Genomic DNA, 23,834 nt, shown 5'->3' on the forward strand with positions numbered 1-23,834 from the left:
GGGGGCAGGGGGCTGGCAGAAATGCACACTAGAACTACAGTGGGACATATCTCTAAGGTTATAAAGTTGGTTACTCGGTTTCAAAGTGTAATTTTAATGTTGCCTTTTCTGTCCCTGGGAATCTTTCCTGTGCAGTCCTTCCTGCCACATCTCTGAGGCTCAGGCTCTCTCCTGAGACTCTCTCAGAGAAATAGGATCATTGTCACTCTGGGGCTGGTGTTGGAAAGATGCCCAGCCTCTCCTGTCAAGAAGGTCAGTGGGAGCATGAGTCCAACCTGTTACAGAATGCTGGCTGTAGGGGACAGTGTGAGAGGCAGGGTTGGAAAGAGGTTAGAACTGCTGCTCTCTCCCTGCTGTGGTCTTAGCTGTGGTAGGTGGGGAGAATCCTTTGATTTTATCTATAACATAATAAATACCCACTGGGGACTGATTTCTTTTCTGCCATGTAACTTTTCTTAACCATTCTGATCAACTTCACTTATCTCTAAGTGAGATTTAAATGGGATTTTTTTTTCAAAATAGTAATTAATTACACAATTAGCTATGCATGCCATATAAAGTACTGAGTTTAGTACAAAATCACCTAAAATTACCCAGGTCTCCATCCCTGAAAAAGGAATAATCCAATCAACTGAAAATCTGTCTGACCTTTCTCTTCACCACACCCCCACTGTGCTTTCACCCCTAATTTCCTGATTACTGATGTTCCACTCTACACTCTGAGTAGATCCTGTCATGGCTCTCCAGAAGAACCCTAAAACCCTCCCACATTTCCACTATGTATATTACAATCTGCTATGGTACCTCTTGGCCTTGATTACTTCCAATTTTTTTAAAATTATTATTTACCTACAAACAGATGTTAGTAATGTCTTGTCCTCTAGATTTAGCCAGTGAAAGACAGCACATCTAAAATAAAGGATGTTACTCCTTACTACATTCCTCTGCGTCCTATCAATACTGTTGCTATTAGAATCAAATACATGACATATTACCTAAACAACAGTTTAACGAATCTCCCATACAGAAGTCATACATAGCTCTAGTTCTAATAAAAGCAAACTAGATTTTAATAAGTTTAAGGACACTTATATCCTGCAGGTTTAAATTCTTAAATTTGAGTTCCCACCCCAGCAAGAAGGCCTCATCACTCCTCTGTCCTAAGTAGTTCTAAAGATGGTCTTCCATTTAGAAATGAGCTGTTTTTAATCAAGAACAGAGCCAGGACTAGGATTAGGCCTAAATTAAGGGCTAACATTTACAACTGTTGGATGGCAGGACCTAAGGCTCTTAAAAGTCATTCTTGGATTCTATTTACTAAGACTGGGAGAACAAAAAACCCTATTAAACGACAAAGAGAAAAACAAAAAATCCATAAAGCCTTAAAAATGACAAGAGGTACCAAAACATACCTCATAATTCACACAAACACAACAAGCATGTGGAAAATAATGCTGAACTATCCAATAAATCCATAAAGTTACAAATATTCACACCATTCATTTTTTTTATTTAAACAGCAAGAGATCATGTAAGTTTTAAATCCCTTCTTTAGTTATTAACAATAAGTCTCAAAAAAATCCTGGATAGATGCCTGAACTCTAGCTTTAAATGTTATTTACCACTTATAATTTTAGAGTTAAATCCTAAATCTTTTACCTTATAATGCAATTTTTAAACCTCTCATTACCAACCCACTACTTCTGCATACTCTTTAAATCCCACCAAATGAGACAGTATAATTACCAGAAAGTAAACACACACATTTCCTTAGGTAAACAACCAAGTGTGCATTTTATTCTCATTCAGAAATAACCAGTCTGTGAGGACTGTGTATTTTCTTTTCTTTTTTTTTTTAAATAGTAATCTTTATTTTTATGGGGCTTTTTTTTTTAAGATTTTATTTATTTGACGGGGGGGGGGCACAAGCAGGGGGGACAGCAGGCAGAGGGAGAAGGAGAGGAAGAGGGAGAAGCAGGCTCCCCACTGAGCAGAGAGCCTGACGCAGGGCTCGATTCCAAGACCCTGGGATCAAGACCTAAGCCAAAGGCAGACACTTAAACAACTCAGCCACCCAGATGCCCTGAGAACTGTGTATTTTCTACTGTATATAACCTGTAGGTTTTTAATTGTATACTGAATATAAATTGTGTTATTCTAACATCACCAAATTCTTTACATTCAAGGACAATTCTCTATTATATTGCTTTTAATTAGAGGATCACATTTAAAATAAGGTAAATAATTCTGACAGAGAGAAACTCACCAATTAAAAAAAAATCTAATTTAAAAAGGGCAGGGATGCCTGGGTGGCTCAGTCAGTTAAGCCACTGCCTTCGGCTCAGGTCATGATCCCAGGGTCCTGGGATCGAGTCCCACCTCAGGCTCCTTGCTCAGCGGGAGCCTGCTTCTCTCTCTGCCTCTGCCTGCCACTCTGCCTGCTGTGCGCGTGCTTGCTCTCTCTCTCTCACAAATAAATAAATAATCTTTTAAAAAATAAATTAAAAAAAAAAAATGGGCAAGAGGGGCACCTGGGTGGCTCAGTCGGTTAAGTGTCTGCCTTCCACTCAGGTCATGATCTCAGGGTCCTGGCAGGCTCCCTGCTCAGTGGGGAGTCTGCTTCTCCCTCTCCCTCTGTGCTCTATCTCTTGCTTGCTCCTCAAATAAATAAATAAAATCTTAAAAATAAAAATAAAGATGGGTTAAGAATTTTAATAGACATTTCTCTAAAGAAGACATACAAATGGGCAGTACACACAAGATGTTCAACATTAGCAGTAAGAGCAGAAAGACAAAATCAAACCAAGAGATATCACTTCAGGGGCGCCTGGGTGGCTCAGTCGGTTGAGCGACTGCCTTCGGCTCAGGTCATGATCCCGAACTTCCAGGATCGAGTCCTGCATCGGGCTCCCAGCTCCTTGGGGAGTCTGCATCTCCCTCTGACCTTCTCCTCTCTCATGCTATCTCTCACTCATTCTCTCTCAAATAAATAAATAAAATCTTTTAAAAAAATAGGCTTGTCATGCCTAATTTAAAAAAAGAGAGAGAGAGATATCACTTCAAACCCTTTAATATGGCCATAAGAAAATAAAAAAGGAAAGTAACAAGTGTTTCTGAGTATGCAGAGAAATTGGAACTCTCACACATTGCCAGCAGGAATTTAAGATTGCGACTGTAGAAAAGTTTGGCAGTTCCTCAAAAACAAGTTAAACAGAGAGTTATAAAAAGATCCAGCAATTCCACTCCTAAGTATATATTCGAGAGAAGTGAAAACATAGTTTCACGGAAAAACTTGCATGTGAATGTTCATGGCAGCATTACTTATAATAGTCAAAATGTTCATCAACTGATGAATGGATAAACAAAATATGGTATAACCATACAAAAGGATGGCTAAGAATAATCCATCCTACCAAAAAAAAGGGGGGGAATGAAGTACCAATACATACTCCATTGCAGATGAACCCTGAAAGCAATATGCTAAGTGAAAGAAACCAGTCACAAAAGACCATATATTTTATGATTCCATTTATATAAAATAACCAGAAACAGCAAATCTAAGAGATACAGAAAGACTGGTAGTTGCCAGGTGCTGGGGAAGCGAGGAGGAGAGAGTAACTGACTGCTGAAGGATCCAGGTTTCTTCTGGGGTGATAAAAATGTTCCGCCATTATACAGTGGTAATGGTTCCAAACCTTGTGAATACAGTAAAAATTACTAAATTACAGTAAAAATTACTAAATTGCTAATTACTAAATTAGCACTTTTTTAAAAGGGTGAATTTCATGGTATGTGAATTATATCTCAAAAAAAAAGTATTTTCTAATTTTGAAAACACAAACCTATATTATGTGAATTTTAGTTAAAACGAAACTGAAGAGAGGTGCCTGGGTGGCTTAGTCAGTTAGGCGTGGGACTCTTGATCTCATCTCCGGTCTTGATCTCAGCATCTCGAGTTCAGGCCCTGTGTTGGGCTCCATGGTGGGCGTGGAGCCTACTTCAAAAAACAAACAACACACCAAAAACTCAAACAAACAAACAAATGGAAGAGCACTCTGCATACCCGCTCCTGGGCTCTTGTGTCAGTGTATCCTTCCACCCGTACCGCCACCACCACCAGGCCCACCAGTGCAGCAATCAGATCGTCACCAAGTTCTGGGAGGTCATCAGACTAGCAGGGCAGTGACACTACAGGCACTTACTACCACGACAGCGACCTGCAGCTGGAGTGGATAAACCTGTGCTACAACCAGGCCAATGGTGGCAAGTACACGTCCCGCACTGTGCTCGTGGGCCTGGAGCTGGGCACCACAGACTGTGTGCACTTGGGACCCTTTGGGCAAATCTTCAGTCCAGACAACTTTGTCTTAAGTCAAAGTGGTGCTGGGAACACCTGGGCCAAGGCGCACTACACAGAAGATATAGGGCTGGTCGCCTGGGTGCTGGATATAACGAGGAAGGAAGCTGAAAGCTGTGACTGAGTACAAGGCTTCCAGCGGACCCACTCCCTGGGTTGAGGGCCTGGGTCTGGGATGGGTACCCTCCTCATCCGCAAGATCTAGGAGGAGTACTGAGACAGGATCATGAACACATTCAGTGTGTGGTGCCCTTGTCCAAGGTGTCAGACACAGTGATAGAACCCTACAAGGTCACCCTCCCAGTTCAACAGCTGGTAAAAAAAAAAACACAGATGAAACCTATTGCATTGATAATGAGACCCTCTATAACATCTGCTTCAGAACCCTAAAATCGACCACACCCACCAATGGGGACCTCAACTGCCTGGTGTCAGCCATCATGAATGGGGTCACCACCTGCCCGGGCTTTCCTGGCCAGCTCAATGCTGACCTGTTCAAGCTAGCTGTCAACATGGTCCTCTTCCCCCACCTGCACTTCTTCATGCCCAGCTTCGCCCCTATGACCAGTGGAGGCAGCCACAGTACTAGGCCCTGATGGTGCCAGACCTCACCCAGCAGATATCTGATGCCAAGAATAAGATGGCAGCCTGTGACCCCTGCCACAGCCATTCCCCCTGACTATGGCCCCAGCGTCCAAGGGCTCCATGAAGGTGGATGAACAGATGTTTTAACATCTCAAACAAGAAGAGCAGCAACTTGGTGGAGTGGATCCCCAACCACAGAAGAACAGCTGGGACATCCCACCCCGGGAGCATGTCTGCCACCTTCATCAGCAATAGCACGGCCACTCAGGAGCTGTTCAAGCATATCTCAGAGCAGTTCATAGCCAGGCTCTGGTGCAAGCCCTCCCTGCACTGGTACACGGGCAAGGGCATGGACGAGATGGACTTCACCAAGGCTGAGAGCAACAAAAATGACCTGGTATCTGACTACCAGCAGGACCAGGACACCACAGCCAAGGAGGAGGGTGAGTCTGAGCAGGAGGCAGAGGAAGAGGTGGCCTAGAGCTGCTAGCCAGTAAAGCACAGAAGCTGTGGGAGCTCTTTAGCCATGTCTCTGTGCACACTTGCTCTTGTTCCTATTGTGACATTGCACACTGTGCAAGATGCCACCTTTAAAGCATTTTTTAATTAATTTTTCTTTAAGATTTTATTTATTTATTTGACAGAGAGAGTTCACAAGTAGGCAGAGAGGCAAGCAGAGAGAGAGAGAGAGGAGGAAGCAGGCTCTCTACCGAGCAGAGAGCCCGATGCGGGACTCGATCCCAGGACCCTGAGATCATGACCTGAGCTGAAGGCACAGGCTTAACCCACTAAGCCACCCAGGCGCCCCCTTTAAAGCATTTTTATGGGGGGTGGGAACCCTGAAAATTTACTGCTCCAAATCATCATTCTCTTGCTAAATCAATGCCTATGCCCCTTAATGTGAGCAAATGGTCTTCATCCCACCAGTATCCTCAAGGCTTAACATGGAATACATACTTGCAAATGGACAAAAATAAAGAAAAATAACACACTGAATTGCAAACTAATTGTAGTAAAAACAAACCCTTCATATTCTCCCCTACTGATGAGAAGAATATTAGGATCCAGAAATCAAAATAGTTTGGCTTACAACCTATTTTAAAAGCTGAGCATAAGCACATTAATTTAAATTTTTCTACTTCAAAAGCTTCCCTAAAGATAATTTAAAAAATAAACCACCAGAATTAGACTTTCCCCAACAATATGTCTCATGTCAGAAGAAAAAATTAAATGCAAATCCTCTTAATACCAAAATAAAAATACGATTAAAAGTCAAAATTCACCAAAGCAAAAGAAATCAGAATAATGCCTTAAAAAATCAATGCAGTAACAGATGAAAAGAAAACTCTAATACACAGCAAATCCCTTAGAAAAGGCCATCAGTTTATAAAGCTTTTTCAAGATTCTTGTGGTTACCACAGTTAAACACATAAATACAATTGATGAATAAAATTTGGTTTGGAAAGAGAAAAATACTTGCAGTATTTATCTTAATCCTTAGAAGTGAGAGCAAATGCTATAAACTATGATTACCAACCTGATGTGTTTTCTTATTTCTTCACCTGAGATCCAAGTAACAAGGAATACCATCCAGAGAGAAAAGAGAAAGACAAGATAGTAGCCACTCATCTCCAACTTCAATTTTCCTAAACCAAGGTGCTCAGAGAAATCACTCCACCACAGATAAACTAAATGAGCCAACCATGGCTATGAAAGCAGCACTGTGAGATTTTTGGGTGGGACCAGAAAACTGTCATTAACCTGCCAACCCCCAAGGATCCATGCCCTATGTTCAAGTATTTCACCACTGACAGCTTCACCAAGACAGCGTCAAGTAAACGATGCCTAGTGTTTTTTAGCACTTAACTTCATCAAAATCTATAACCAAAAGCCTTCAAAGTTAATGATAAGCCCTCCCTAGGCTTCATAATTTTATAAAGACTGGGGAAATAAGAGGGGTAATCATGCAACATTTTCAGATAGGTCTTTCTGCCTCTGAACATACCTTTTGAGAAGCAGCAACTATTTACTAACCGATCCATGTCCTCAGTAACATTCTGAGTCCTACCTCTTCTCCACTTCGTGATTCCTTAAGAAAACTCAGACTTCAGAGCTCTAGGGCCTACTTGGAGAAGTAATTAAAAGTCCTAGCAAAGACAAGTCGAAATGGACAGTAAGCACTTGGCTTGTTCTGCCTCCTTTTAACAGGATGGTAGAAACCATTTATCTTTTGTTCAGAGAATAAACATAAAAATAGTAGCTAGACAGACTCACTTTTAAATAATTTATATACATAAAATCTAGTCCATAATTTAAATGCAAGAGTGGTAAATATTGTTTGTGCTTTTTTTTAAATAAAAACCCTGTATGTTGTATTCATCTAAGATATGTTAAAGCTATAAAATACCAACATGGAAGCAAAAACAACCTCCTAATTATTCACCATTTAAAACGCTATATTAAGAATGCTTTCCGGGGAAATTAAAAAAAAAAAGGAAGTTGTCCCAACAGAACATGGGCTACAACTGGTATCATCTCATAAAGGATTCTTTTAGACTTCAGGAACAAGTCCAATTTCCAGACTTGGCATAAAGAACAGTTCTAGCCTCTACTAAGATTTTACACACACACATATACTTAATACATATACATGTGTGTATATAAAAATGTATCTATTAAGATACACACATTAAGAGTGGCGGGGATATGGACATTGGGGAGGGTGTGTGCTATGATGAGTGCTGTGAAATGTGTAAACTTGGCGATTCACAAACCTGTACCCCTGGGGCTAAAAATACATTATATGTTTATTAAAAAATTTTTAAAAAAAGATACACATATTAAGGATATGTATAACACACATACATATGTCTCCCCAAATCCTAACTTGTAAAACAATTATATAAGGTAATATTAAAATTACAAAAGAACTCAACCCTTTTAAATCAGTCCAATGCAAAATTATTATTAAAACTACATGCCTATCAGGGTGCCTGGGTGGCTCAGTTGGTTAAGTGACCAACTCTTGGTTCCAGCTCAGGTCGTGATCTCGGCGTCATGGGATCAAGCCCCACATCGGGCTTCAGGCTCAGCATGGACTCTGCTTGAGATTCTCTCTCTCTCACTGCTCATGCTCTCACACTCTTCCTCTTTCTCTCAAAAACAAAAACAAAAACAACCCCAAAAAACAAAAACCTACATGCCTATCTAGTAATATATTTAGAATAGTTCGATTTGTACAACTTTTCTGTAAAACAGCTAAACCACACGGAGTACTTAAACTGTAAACACAACTGGGACACCTGGCTGGCTCAGTTCATAAGAGTATGAGACTCTTGATCTCAGTCAGGGTTGTGAGTTTGGGCCACACAGTGGGTGTAGAGATTACTTAAATAAACTTCTTTTTTTTTTTTTTTTTTTTTAAAGATTTTTTTTTTTTAAATTTCTTTATTTGACAGACATAGATCACAAGTAGGCAGAGAGGCAGGCAGAGAGAGAGAGGGGAGGAAGCAGGCTCCCGGCTGAGCAGAGAGCCCGATGCGGGGCTCGATCCCAGGACCCTGGGATCATGACCTGAGCCGAAGGCAGAGGCTTTAACCCACTGAGCCACCCAGGCGCCCCTAAACTTCTTTTTTTTTTAAGAGATTTTATTTATTGTCAGAGAAAGAGGGAGAGAGTACAAGCAGGGGGAACAGCAAGCAGAAGGAGAAGCAGGCTCCCTGCCAAGCAAGGAGCCTGATGTGGGGCTCGATCCCAGACCCTAGGATCATGACCTGAGCCGAAGGCAGACACTTAACTGACTGAGCCACCCAGGTGCTCCTAACCTTAAAAAATAAATAAATAAATAAAATGCAAACACTATTAATGTAGATATATAACCTAGAGGAGTATAATCAAATGTAAATATATTGTGATTCAAGCTTTCCATTCTCTCCATTGCCTTTTCTTCTGCCATAGCCCACAACTTTTCTCAGAGATAGTCAGAAATTTCAATATTTCATTCAAAAAAATTTTATCAGGCACTAACACATGCCAGCATGATGTCAATTTTTGATTATTTTTCCTTTAATACTCTTGAAAGAACATTTCCATTTTTTCCATCAACTAGAACACTGGTTGTTAGCAGAAGCCAAAATACTACTATTTAGGCTGATGATTTTGGATATTAAAAAGTTAATTTGATATTTATTAAATGCTGCTTTATATACAATTATTAAGATCAAGATCTGTCAACAAGGACAAAATAACTGTTTCATTAAATCTGTTGACAGAAGCACTATTCTTATATACCATTATACTAAAATAACAAAAGAAGTCGTTTCTTAAGTACAGTAACTGGTTTCTTCCAAGCTGTACTTGTTTTGTGTATGTCAATATTCTCTACCCTATGATTATCTTCATGCTTGGGTCATCACAGGGGACAGCATATTTTTATCAGCAATTTCTTACAGAAGTAGGAGATATCCATCTTACTGCTGTTCTTCAAAAGCAGACTATCAGGGACGCCTGGGTGGCTCAGTCGGTTAAGCACTGCCTTTGGCTCAGGTCACCAGGATTCTGGGATCCAGTCCCACATTGGACTTCTTTTTTTAAAGATTTTTTTTTTTTTTCATCTGACAGAGAGAGATCGTAAGTAGGCAGACAGGCAGGCAGAGAGAGGGGGGAAGCAGGCTCCCTGCTGAGCAGAAAGCCCGATGTGGGGCTCGATCCCAGGACCCTGGGAACACGACCCAAGCTGAAGGCAGAGGCCTCAACCCACTGAGCCACCCAGGTGCCCCCCACATCGGACTTCTTGCTCAGCAGGGAGCCTGCTTCTCCCCTCTTCCTGCTCTCCTGTTCTGCCTGCAGCTCTCTGTGCTTCTGTTCTCTCTGACAAATAAATAAAATCTTAAAAAAAAAAAAAAGTAGACTACCAGTTTCTTCCTTTATGGTTAGCTGTTTTATGTCCAAAGACATGAAGATGTCCACCCACATGTGCTTCTCATATTAAGAACTCTGACACCATTAAGAGAATGAACATAACCCAGAGTGGGGAAAAGATACATTTTTCAGACTAAAGACTCATAACCAGCATATATAAAGAACTTCTTAAAAAAAACCAGTAAGGAAAAAGGGAAAAAAAAGAAAAAGGAAACCACCCGACAGAAGACCCGAAGAGACATTTCACAAAATAAGTTACCAGATGGCCAATAAACTTATTAAAAAGTGCTCCATTTCATTAGTCAGCACAGAGATGCAAACTAAAACCACAGATGATATTTTAAAAGCAGAAAATACCAAATGCTGATGAAGGTATATGACAAGAACTCTCAAACTAGAATTGTAAATTTCTGCAACCATTTTATTTTTTTAAAGATTTTATTCATTTAGTTGACAGAGAGATACAGCAAGAGAAGGAACACAAGCAGGGGGAGTGGGAGAGGGAGAAGGAAGCCTCCTGCCAAGCAGGGAGCCCAATGTGGGGCTCAACCCTAGGACCCTAGGACCATGACCCGAGCCGAAGGCAGACGCTTAACAAATGAGCCACCCAGGTGCCCCATGTACAACCACTTTAGAAAACTGCTCAGTACTTATTAAAGATAATTTATAAATACTCTATGATCCCACAATTCCATTCTAGTTACATATCCAACAGAAACACATATATTCACCAAAAGACACACCAGGATGTTTAAAGCAACACTATTAATTAAACTGGAAACTACCTAAATGCCCATCAACAATAGCAGAATGAATAACTAATTTTGTGGTATCTCCATACAATAGATTACTACACAGCAATGCGAATAAATAAACTACAACAACATACAATGCATGGATGAATCTTACCAAAAAAATGCTGAGCAGAAGAAGCCAGAAACAAGAGCATTTACTGTATGATTATATTTATACAAAGATCAAAGCCAGATGAACCTCATATGCCAGTCAGTGGTTACCCTGGGGAAGGGGTAACTGGAAGGGCAGCTGAAGGGGGCTTTTCTGAGTGCTGGTCATGTTGTTTCTTGACCTGGGTACTAGTCAGAAGTGCACATCCAACTTTTGAATATTCACTAAGCTGTGCATCTATGATTTCTGTTGGTTCTATACATAAATTATACTTCACTAACAATTCAGGAAGAGGAGAAAAAGAGACTGGAAGAGTACTGATGACGCAGACAGGGATGTTTGCACGCTTCATCGCTGTATTCACCTCAGAACGCAACAGTGAGTGGCCTAGCAGGTTATCTTATTAGCACGTGCTGACTCAAGCAGGCATGGAGGTGTAGCTTTAACAGAAATCTACCTGAAGAAACAGGTGGCTTATCTTAATGCAGTCTTAACCTACCAGTTCACATTTACCTCGAATATTCACCTAACTTTACAAATCACCAAATCCCTGTACAGGCAAGGCATGTAGCCCCATGCAGATGAATGCCGACTCTGTGGGATAGTGATGAGGGTCCATGAGTGAGCGTTAACAGCAGGTGGCATTCCTAGGACTACTTAACACCAAGAACACATCAACATGAAGAAAACGGGTGAGAAACTAGGCTTTACAAAGCAACAGAAACAAAGCTTACTCTTTCTTACCGACTGGTCCAAAAGCAAGGAGGGGTGAGAAACCAAAAAAACAAAACAAAACAAACAAACAAAAATAACAACTTTCAGAAGACTGCTGTGACCTGATTATAAACTCATAGTTATTTGATTTACGAGCAGGCTTTATAAACTTATGAATTACATGTATTCCTTGTGTACATATCATGTATTTCATAACAAAATTAACAAAACATAACAAAAATTAAAAGAACATTATGATTCTATAATTACCAATTTTCAAATAAATGGCAACAAAAGCTTAAGAAGCACAAAGGAGAAACAGACATCTTCAACCTTTATCTCCTGAGAAACAAGAAACATTTAACATTTAGTATTCAACCTATAACACTTAGCATAGTACACTAGGTATAAATAGGTGTTCAATAAAGCTGGTACACATGAAGGAAAATTAGTATTTTTTTTAAAGATTTTATTTATTTATTTGACAGACAGAGATCACAAGTAGGCAGAGAGGCAGGCAGAGAGGAGGAAGCAGGCTCCCTGCTGAGCAGAGAGCCCGATGTGGGGCTCCATCCCAGGTCAATGGGATCATGACCTGAGCCAAAGGCAGAGGCTTTCACCCACTGAGCCACCCAGGCACCTCGGAAAATTAGTATTTTAATCACACCGTAATTCCTTGAATGTTTTTTTTTTCTTCTAAAAACAACCAAATGGGGGCACCTGGGTGGTTCAGTTGGTTGCGTGTCTCCCTTTGGCTTGGGTTGTGGTCCCACTGTCCTGGGATCAAGCCCTGGGTTGGGCTCCCTGTTCAGCAGAGAATCTGCTTCTCCCTCTCCCTCTGTAATCCCTCCACCCTGCCATGTTCTCTTTCTCTCTCAAATGGAGAAATAAAATCTTAAAGGAAAAAAAAGCTAAAAATAAATAAATAAAAACAACCAAATAGTATATCCAAGAAATGGCATAGTCTACATTAAAAACCCAGTAAAGTCAATGTCCAGATACCAAAAGTGAAAGACATGCCTAGAAGCCAGGAACGAGCACAGCCTACAGCCTGCTTGGCTCTGCTAGCCCCATGAGCAACCACAGCTCCCTCAGGCTGAGAAGTTCCAAAAGCTATGCCTGCTTATTACTATACTATTATTAGGCCTGGAGTAGAGCAAACTATGGCAGAGATTATGGACAGGAAAATGTATTCAAGTGAGTCTGCCTTAACTTAGGTTTGACCATGAGGTCCCCTTCTCCCTCAAGAACAATGGGAGCCAAGAAAGAGAGATGCATTAAGCCTCTCATATCTTTCCCTCCAACCCACCATCACAGAATGTTCCATTATACAAGTGTTTAACTGCTAGATTAATTTAACATCACTCAATGAAGAAGTAAGGCCATGACTGGTGTGGGATAAAGGACTCAACAGTAAAGGTGACTGGTGTTTTTAACCCAAGTCTGTAGTTTACCAAAGAAAAGACAATCAAAAGAATTAAATGCAATTTTAATTCTTCACTTAAAGATTAAACACACACATTTACTTCTTATCCCTTCCAAAGCCATCATAAATGTAAATGTCAGTACGGGGGTTTTTTGTTTGTTTGTTTTTTGTTTTTCAGATTTTATTTATTTATTTGAGAGCAAGTGAACGAGAGAGAGAGAGAGAGAGAGAGAGAGAGACCAAGCCCCGGGGCGGGGGAGGGGATAGAGGGAGAAACAGACTCCCCACTGAGCAGGGAGCCCGACGTAGGTCCGGATCCAGGGACTCTGGGATCATGACCTGAGTGGAAGGTAGACGCTTAACTGACCAAGCACCCAGGTTTTTAATTTTAAGGCAAAAAACTACAGAGCCAAGCACCAGGAGAGGAAGCAGCAGTAAAATCCTGAAAGCCAGGAGCAGGATGACAGGTGTCAACTACCACAGAGGACCCAAGAAAACTGAAGCCTGAACCAGAAAGCAGAAAAGCAACCTATTTTGCCCTATATCCTCAAAAGGCTCCAGTGGTAGCAGCAGGTACTGGTGAAGTAGGAATGACAATGAGATTTAAAAGCAGAAAGGTTGCTGATGTAGCCAGAAACACACAGCTCCTAAGATACCCATCAGAAGACTAGAGATTTATTCGCTGGAGAGTATAAAACAGAGTTTTGGGCTGGAGACACGGAGTTTAGGAGAAAGGGTAGCATATCAGAAATGAGTGATTAAGAGAGAGGTTTATCGGGGCACCTGGGTGGCTCAGTGGGTTAAAGCCACTGCCTTGGGCTCAGGTCATGATCCCAGGGTCCTGGAATGAGCCCCACATCAGGCTCTGTGCTCAGCAGGCAGCCTGCTCTTACCACGCCCCCAATCCCCTGCTGCCTGCCTCTCTGCCTACTGTGATCTCTGTCTGTCAAATAAATAAAATCTTTAAAAAAAAAAAAAAAAAGACTGAAAGACTGTACATGACTGACCTGCCTGGGTGGCTCAGTTGGTTAATTGTCTGCCTTCAGCTCAGGTCATGATCCAGCCCCACATCTAACCCACATCGGGCTCCTTCCCTCAGTGGAGGAGGGGCTGCTTCTCCCTCTGCCATTCACCCCCTGGTTTGTACTCTCTGGCTCTCTCTGTCCAATAAATAAAATCTTAAAAAAAGAGAGAGAGAGAGAGAGAGAGAGAGAGGTTTATGTACTCCATTTTGAGGTGTCTCAGCCTTCTTCCTCCCATTCAGCTTGCTTCTTACCAGCAGCCAGGCCTATTCTCTGGGGGAAATGGAGCAACCCAAGAGAAGAGACCTAAAGACACTGTCACTCAAAGAAGCAACAGCCTAGTCAGGTTCAGTAAGAAACTCCATCAAGCACACTGAGCTTCCGAACTGCTTTACTGATTATGTACTCTGAACCAAGCAGGTGAAGACCACCACACACCTAATGAAAGCTTCTAACAGTCGCAAAAGACCAAAACAAAGAGAATACATGCAATGTGGAGGAAACAAGTAGGCAGAAGGATGAAAACTTAGAAGAAAGGAAAAAGTTTTCAATAATTTCAGAGAAGAGAGAAAAACATCAGAACCATGAAACAAGGATGGTGTGCTATAAAGAAAGAAAGAGAAGGGGAGATTAGAGTTTTTGAACATTAACACAGATTAAAATTTTAATCAAAGAGCTAGAATCTAATATTGAGAAATCTCAGGGCGCCTGGCTGGCTCAGTCGGAAGAGCAGAGAACTCTTAATCTTGGGATCATAAGTTTGAGCCCCCATTAGGCAGAGATTATGTAAATAAATAAAGTTTTTTAAAAAAGATTTAAAATTGAGAAATCTCACAGAAAGTAGAAAAAAAAAGATGAAAAATATGAGGCTAAAAAACATTTTAAAGAATCAGTACAAGTAGGTACTAGATCCAAAGAGGAAAAAAAAAAAAACCAAAGCAGAGAAAAATCAAACAAAAACTTTTTATTTTTTTCTTTTCAAATTTTTATTTAAGTTCTAGTTAGTTAATACATAGTGCAATGTTGTTTTCAGGAGTAGAAATGAGTGATTCATCACTTACATATAACACCCAGTAGTTCTCTTAAGTGCCCTCCTTAATGTCCATCCCTCCCCTCACTTACCTCCCTCCCACACCCCTCAGTTTGTTCTCTTATTATCATTAAAAATCTCTTATCGTTTCAAAAAAAAAGGAATCTCTTACAATTTCTCTCTCCTCCCCACATATGTTCATCTCTTTTATTTCTTAAACTCCACATATGAGTGAAATCATACAGTATCTTGTCTTTCTCTGACTGACTTATTTCGCTTAGCATAATACACTCTAGTTCCATTGATGTCTTCGCAAATGGCAAGATTTCATTCTTTCTGATATTTGAGTAATACTGCACTGTGTGTGTACACCACACCTTCTTTATCCATTCATCAGTCGATGGGACATCTGGGCTCTTTCCATAGTTTGGAAATAAAAACTTTTTTTTAAAAGACTTTATTTATTTATTTGACAGACAGAGATCACAAGTAGGCAGAGAGGCAGGCAGGGGAAGGGGAGAGAGCAGAGAGCCTGATGCGGGGCTTGATCCCAGGACCCCAGGATCGTGACCTGAGCCGAAGGCAGAGGCTTAACCCACTGTGCCACCCAGGCACCTGGAAACAAAAACTTTTTAAATTTACTAGAACTGACGGACATGGGCCTCCAGACCGAAAGGACTCTCTGAATGACTGGCACAATGGATGAAAGTAATCTCAAGATACGACACAGTGAAATGTAGGAATAGTAGTAGGGACAAAAAGAAGCTCCTAAAAACTTCCAGGAGTGAGACAGAGAGCTACAGAAAGCAGACCCCATCTGAAGAATCAGACATCAAAACTGGCTTCATGTTCTAAGAGCACAACAGTGGAACTTAGAAGGCAATGGAGTAAATGCCTTCAAAATTCTAAAGGAAAATGTTTCTGGACCAAAAGTCTAAGTGAGAAGGTAACATAAGAGTCTTCACTATGGTGACTGCTGTGAAGTGTGTAAACCTGGTGATTCACAGACCTGAACCCCTGGGGCTAATAATACATTATATGTTAATAAAAAAAAATAATTTTTTTTTTAAAAAGAGTCTTCAATGTACAAAGTCTCAAAAAACAGAGGCAGGGGGCTTAACTTCCCATGCATTCTTCCTCAGAAGGATACTGAAGGCTGTGTTCTAGGAATATGAGGCAATAAACCAAGAGAGAAAACTGAATCAAAGAAAGGGGCTTCAATTAAAAACCCTGGGAAAGGAAACCCCCAGGATGACAGGCCTTGGGAGCAATCTTCTAAAATGGGTCAAAAGGGTGCTCGCTTCGGCAGCACATATACTAAAATGGGTCAAAAGGCCAGGAAAGACCCCTTCCCACCCTCGATGATATCAATAAAATACCTGATATATCTGAATATATAAAAAAAACTATGAGGTAGTATTAGTTTTAAGAGCCTGAGGATGAATTGGTGCTACTAGCAATTTATGATATGTACACAGAAATTAAGTAAACAAAAAATAATTACTTTTTAAAATTTATTTTAATTCCAGTACAGTTAACATACAGTGTAATATTAGTTTCAGGTGTACAATATAGTGACTCAACACTTCCATACATGACCCCATACTTGTCACAGTGCACTCCTTAATCCCCATCACCTATTTTACCTAATTCCCTACCCTCAAAATAATTATTAACTTCAGGGAAAACAAAATACAATTAAGGCAAGGACAAGAAACCACAGGACACCAAATATCAGCTGTGAACAGTACTTATTACTTTCAATTACTATAAATCCTGAATATTGATCTAACCACATAATGGATATAATTATATCAGAAAAGTGAAGAGACAGGAAGTAGTATATGCAGCTAAGGTAGGGAGGAGGTAAAAGACAAATCCTTACACCCCATAGTGGTAAAGTCAATTTTTTTTCAATAACGAAAACTGAAAAATCAAGATGTAGCACACTATAAAATTTTCTTTAGCTACAAGGATAACAACAAAAAAGCAAAAGAAACAGCTAAAAGAGCTAAGAAGCAGGCAAGTAAACAGGAGACTACTGTTTTTAGTAATAAGCCTGTAAGATTTGACTCTAACCTATATGCATGTGTAATTTTGATATAAAAACTGAATTACAAGTTAAAAAAAATAAAACCTGATTACAAAATGTGTCATAAAAGAGGAATCTCACTGTGCTCAGGGGAAACTGACCCAACTGTAGGGGGGAGGTTACTGAAACTCCCCTTAGGACAGACTACCTAAACAAGAAGGGGGCTAGGAGGGAGAAAGCATTCCAGGGAGAGGACAGAGGGAGACAAGGCCTCCAGACCAGAGAGGGTGATGTGCTCTAGGCCCTGGCCCTGAAACATGTTTCCCATTGGAAACAAGTCATAAGAGTTCACCTTCCCTCAAATCCTTGTCTCCCTCACTATCTTGCTCATCCTTCAAGGCCAAGCTATTCATCTTCTCAAAAGCTTCCTACCTGGAACCAGGCGAGCTCTTCCATCTTAAAATTATGTCTTTTCAATTATTATATGATCGGGAAGCCTGGGTGGTTCAGTCGGTTAGGCGGCTGCTTTTGGCTCAGGTCATTGGGATCGAATACCGCATCCGACTCCTTTCTCAGCGGCGAGCCTGCTTCTCTCTCTGCCTCTGCCTGCCACTCTGCCTGTGCACATGCGCATGCGCGCGCGCTCGCGCGCGCGCACTCTCTCTGACAAATAAATAAAATCTTTTAAAAGAAAATTATCATATGATCTCCTGATATGAGGAATTTGAGAGGCAGAGTGGGGGGCTTAGGGGGTTGGGAAGGAAAAAAATAAAACAAGATGGGATCAGGAGGGAGAGAAACCATGAGACTCTTAATCTCACAAAACAAACTGAGGGTTGGGTGTGGGGATAGGGAGAGGGTGGTTGGGTTATAGACACTGGGGAGGATATGTGCTATGGTGAGTGCTATCAAGTGTGTAAGACTAACAATTCACAGACCTGTACCCCTGGGGCTAATAATACATTATATGTTAATAAGAATTTTTTAAAAAATGGTATCTTTTATCTATGATCTCATTCTCTGAATATAATTCATATTATATCAAGACCATAAAACATTCTCTTGAATCAATCAATAGGCAAAAATAAAGAGAAGAAAATAAAAACCACCAATCCAATCTTTCAGATAGCCTTCTAGACTTTTGAGTGAATACAAATAACTGAATAACCTTTTCACTAACTGCATGATGGAATTTTCCTTCATTAAATAACCTATTGTAGTAACACTGCAATATCTGAAAGTCAGTCTTAATTTTTTTAAGTCAGTCTTAATTTTTTAAAGTGAAAAAAAAAGTTCCTTTCTCAGAAATATCTACAGCAATAACCAGGGACAATTAAATAATAAAGCAATCTGCTAAGAGAAATGCAAAATCAGTGTTAGAAGGCATGCCCCAGTAATTGTTGAGACCTTTCAAACACAATCACAGATTCTTACTTTACTATTTCACTGAAATAGGAAATTAAACTTAAAATAGCATTTGGATTACATCAAACCTGATACATGAAAAGATATTTTAACCTTCCAAATAATAGCAGATGTTAATATAATAAGCCAATGATTCCCTTTCATGCCCCCCATAAACCTTCTCCCCTTCTCCTTAGCTGGTCATCTGAAAGCTGCCACTGAAAGGTGGCAAGATGGCTGTGAAACTCACAAGATCACATAACTCTGATCACCTCACTTAGCTACCTAAAATGAAACCAGGCCAACAGGTCTAAGAGAACTAATGCTGCCTACCCTCACATTTATGACTGAGTAGAACTGATTTTAAGTACAGTTTAAAATGCTACATCTGAAAATTCAATTCAGCCACAGGAGGACAAACCATTGAAAAGAATCTAGTATCACCCATCAATCATGTATAAGACCCTCAATTGCAGATTCCCCTCAAATCATACTTCTTACTCTGTTTCAAGAGTTACATGAGAATTTCAAAACTTGTGAAAATCCAACTACTAAAAAGCAGTTAATGAGAATACTAGAGCTCAAAGAGCCAGCTTCTTTAAAAAAAAAAAAAAAGCTACAAAACTTTTAAAATTACTATTCTCTCACTTTTACAAGGACTTTATTACAACTTCTAATCAGGGGCACCTGGCTGGTCCAGTTGGTACAGTGTGTGACTCGAGATCTTGGGGTTGTGAGTTCCAGTCCCACACTGGGTACAGAGGTTACTTAAAAATAAAAATCTTTAAAAACAAACAAACAAAAAGTCATCTAACCAGTAATAGTCCAGCTTCTGTCATGAAGTAATAAAATTATGTGACAGTGGATGATCATTTTATAGTGAACCTAAAACTGCTCTAAAAAAATAAAGTTCATTGGGGTGCCTGGGTGGCTCAGTTGGTTAAGCATCCTACTCTTGATTTCAGATCGGATCCCATGATCTGAGGGTCATGGGATCAAGCCCCATGTCAGGATCTGTGCTTGGTGTGGAGCCTGCTTGGCATTCTCTTTCCCTCTGCCCCACGCCAACCCCCCAAAAAAGTACATTTGAAAAAGTTGTAATTATTTTTTTTAAAGATTTTATTTATTTATTTGACAGAGAGACAGCACAAGCAGGCAGAGTGAGAGAGAGAAGTAGTCTCCTTGCCGAGCAAGGAGCCTGATGTGGGACTTGATCCCAGGATCATGACCTGAGCCGAAGGCAGCTGCTTAACCACCTGAGCCACCCAGGCGTCCCGAAAAAGTTGTAATTATTGATTACTTTTCCTGATTTCTAAAAGCATTATTAATTTTTTCCTATGATATACAATGTTTGACGCTGATGAAAAGGGAAAGACTTAAAACTAGTACTGAAAAATTACAAAATGGTATTCTGTCCTCCGTGACCCATTTTTTTGAAAATATACTATTAAAGAGACATTTTCTACATTCTTGAACAATGCGTAATTTCTTTTATCTTTTAGCATACATTCACCATCTATATTTACTGATATCACTTTTAAAAATTATTCATCATGAAAGAAGTTTGCTAAATCATGAAGAGAATGCCCTCTCTTCGGATCAAAACCACCAGCTTCTACATACAAAAACAATTATAAAGCTGGAAGGAATCAAAGTGATATAGCCCAACTACTTCATTTTACAAAAGAAAAAATAAGGCTAGAAAGAGGTTAAAATTCTCACCCACAGTCACATAAACTCTTACTTCATGACAGAAGATGGACTATTACTGATTAGATTTTTTTTTTAAGATTTTATTTATTTATTTGACAGACAAGAGATCACAAGTAGGCAGTGAGGCAGGCAGAGAGAGAGAGAGGAGGAAGCAGGCTCCCCGCCGAGCAGAGCGGCCCAACACGGGACTCGATCCCAGGATCCTGGAATCATGACCTGAGCCAAAGGTCAACCCACTGAGCCACCCAGGTGCCCCCTGATTAGATGTTTTAATAAAGTCCTTTTACATTCTCCTGAATCAGTCTCTATGTCCAAAGTGAACCTTCCAGATACTGAGGCCTACATTACAAGCTTCAAACTGCTTACTGGGACACCTGGCTGGCTCAGGTGGTAGAGCATGCAACTCTTGATCTCAGGGTCCTGAGTTTGAGCCCCATGCTGGGGACAGAGATTACTGTACAAAACAAAACAAACCCTGCTTATTAACGCAAAGTTGTATGAAAAGTTTGGATGCTATAAAATAGAACTCCTAAAACAAAACCTTCAAAATACTAAGAACACCATATTCCTGATTGCCTAGTCCATAAAATTTCAGCTAAATTTCACAAGGACATAATAAGTTAAAAATAATTTATTAACGAGCGCCTGGGTGGCTCAGTTGCTTAAGCGACTGCTTTTGGCTCAGGTCCCGATCCTGGAGTCCTGGGACAGAGTCCCCAATCTGTTCTCTACTCAGCAGGGAGTCTGCTTCTCCCTCTGACCCTCCCTTTCTCATTCTCTCTCTCTCTCTCTCACTCAAATAAATAAGATCTTTTAAAAAAAATAATTTATTAACAAAGTAAATTGCAAAACAAGCACATAATTCTACAGAGAAAGAACTGTGAGGTTAAAGGGACTTGGATTTTACAAACCATAAGAGACTCAATCTCAGGAAACAAACTGAGGGTTGCTGGAGGGGTGGGGGGTGGCAGGGATGGGGTGGTTGGGTTATGGACATTGCAGAGGGTATGTGCTATGAGTGCTGTGAATTGTGTAACACTGGTGATTCAAAGACCTGTACCCCTGAGGCAAACAATACATTACAAGTTAATTTTTTAAAAAAGGGACTTGGGTTTTTACTGATAGTACTTTCAATTTTTATAGCACTGTATTTCATTGTTAATCAGACCCTCGTGTTTGAGGTGAATGTGAACAATAAATATATGGATGTTATTTTATACTATTCCTGCAACTTGTAAGTTGAAACTACTTCCAAGAAAGTTTGTTAAAGGGATTTTTTTTAAAAAGCAAAACATGGGGCACCTGGATGGCTCAGTGGGTTAAGCCTCTGCCTTCAGCTCAGGTCATGATCTCAGGGTCCTGGGATGGAGCCCCGCATCGGGCTCTCTACTTAGCAGGGAGCCTGCTTCCCCCTCTCTCTCTGCCTGCCTCTCTGCCGACTTGTGATCTCTGTCAAATAAATAAATAAAATAAAATCTTAAAAAGCAAAACATGATTATTAACAGCAACTTTGGGGAAAAAAAGAGAAATCACTCCAACCATTCTTCTTAACAATCTAACTATTGTTAAGTATCAAACAACCCCACTAAAGAAGGTGAGGGGAAAGGTGCTGACCTAAGCACCTAAGCAACTTTGGAAACCAGTACAATCTGCAAGACTAAAAGCAAAAGAAACTGTGTAAATGTCTTACCCTCTAGTTGATAAAAGTGTTTCCCACAGAGGTGTAGGTTAACAATTCTGACACCACTGCACACGTGTATTAGAACTGAAGAATTAAGTAAATGGATGGTGGGTGGTGGGAGCAAGGATTCTCACTGCTGAAGTGGGAGCTTTCAGAAAGGCCAAGGCAGTAGGCTAGAGTTATCCATGTAGTAATGGGTCAGAGTTGGTTAGTTTAATACAGATATAGGTGATTACATATAGAAATGCTTACAGATGGGTACACCCACCTGTATTTCTTTACTCTGTTAACTTAGAAGGCCTAGAAGAAGTGTCTTCCTAATAGCAACATGCACAGATCTTGGTTTCCAGTATCATTGTTCAAAAAACGGAGCAAGTGTCCTTGGAGAAATAGCTGATTCCACGATGGTGCAGGAAATATACACGATGAGCCTCGTGCCAAAAAGTAAGTGCTTCAAAAAACCCAAAATGATGGAATCCCGTCAGAGGGACACAAGTGCCAACTGAAAGAGTTCCACTGGCCAAAAGGGCAAAAAATCTGAGCCACAAAATAAATGAGTATGGGACTATAACCCAAAGAATAAAATAAATGAGTCCATCCTGGTATCACTGAATAAATAAATTCACAGGAAGAGACAACTATCCCTGCAGAAAAATTCTGAGTAATTTATGTAGATACTCTGCCCTCCACAAGGTGGAGCATAACTCTTCAATTTTTAAGTGTATATTGTACACAGATAGTGACTTCCTTCCAAAGAGCTCAGTATGAAAAGGGGGGGGGGTAATTTTACAGTAGAAAAACATCACAAATACTACTTCAACCAGGTGATTAAGGTCAACATCAACAGTGTTAAGTCACATTGGTTGTACACTTTCCTGGTATGATGTGATGGAAATGGCACTTTACCTCTGTGGTCTTCCTCACTAAAACCCACAACCCCAGTATGATCATGAAAAAAGATTCAGACAAATCCAACTGACTGTATGAGCAGAGGAATGATGGGTAAATCTACTGCAATCAGTTCACAATATATGTAAATTAAACCACAATGCTGTAAGCCTTAAACTTATTCAGTGATGTATGTCAATTATTTCTCAATAAAACTGCACACAAAAAAAATCCCATTTGAGGGAGAGTCTACAAACACCTGATCAAAACTCCTCAGAACTGTCAAGGTCATCAAAAACAAGGAAAATGTGAGAAACTATTACAGCCAAAAGGACCCTAAAGTAACATGACAACCAAATGTTATGTGGTAACCTGTATGGGACTGTGGAACACAAAAAAGAACATTAGATTAAAAGACAAAAATCTGGGGCGCCTGGGTGGCTCAGTGGGTTAAAGCCTGTGCCTTCGGCTCAGGTCATGGTCCCAGGGTCCTGGGATCAAGCCCCACATCGGGCTTTCTGCTCGGTGGGGAACCTGTTTCCCCCTCTCTCTCTCTGCCTGCCTCTCTGCCTACTTGTGATCTCTGTCAAATAAATAAATAAAATCTTTTTTAAAAAGTTGTATTAAAAAAATAAAAACAAAAATGTGAATAAAGTATGGAGTTCAGTTAATAATAAAGTATCAGTACTGGTTCATTAGTGTCATAAACGTATCATGCTAATGTAAGATGTTAACAGAGAAAACTGGATCTGGGGAACACAGAAACTACTATCTTCTCAATGTTTCTGAAAGTTTAAAAATGTTACAAATATTAAAGGTTATTTTTAAATTTTTTTTTAACTTGTTTTAAAAAGGAAAGGGAAAAAATTATTAAGGCCTGAAGAATGCACACCAACTTGAGCACTTACACCTGAGAAGAGACTGGAAAGGAAGGGAAATCAAGCTTTCCTTTACAAGTATACTGTTTTGACTCGAGTATATGAAGAGTATCTGTGTACTAATGCCTAACAAGAAATGTTTAATTTTAAATGTCACATTTAAGCACTAAATAATAAATAAAATCAAACTGTTATTAAATAGAAATTGTTCCCTAAACCTGTGTATTTCTTTTCATAACTATCCAACTTCCAGAAAAACCTCCAAATCACATTCAAGC

The 23,834-nt window shown here is 40.1% G+C and overlaps 1 protein-coding gene and 1 pseudogene across 2 annotated transcripts in view; one reads left to right on the plus strand and one right to left on the minus strand.

The window, feature by feature from the left end:
* Window positions 1-23,834, minus strand: part of NDFIP1 (Nedd4 family interacting protein 1) — a 54,423-nt gene that overhangs the window by 25,242 nt on the left and 5,347 nt on the right. The window lies entirely within an intron of this gene.
* LOC308342609 (tubulin beta-4B chain-like) lies at window positions 228-5,423 on the plus strand (annotated as a pseudogene). The gene is made up of 2 exons: window positions 228-252; window positions 4,195-5,423. The product of its transcript is annotated as a tubulin beta-4B chain-like (transcript).

The sequence above is a fragment of the Martes martes genome, assembly GCF_963455335.1.
Source record: "Martes martes genome assembly, chromosome: 5".
In the NCBI taxonomy this organism is placed as follows: Eukaryota; Metazoa; Chordata; class Mammalia; order Carnivora; family Mustelidae; genus Martes; species Martes martes.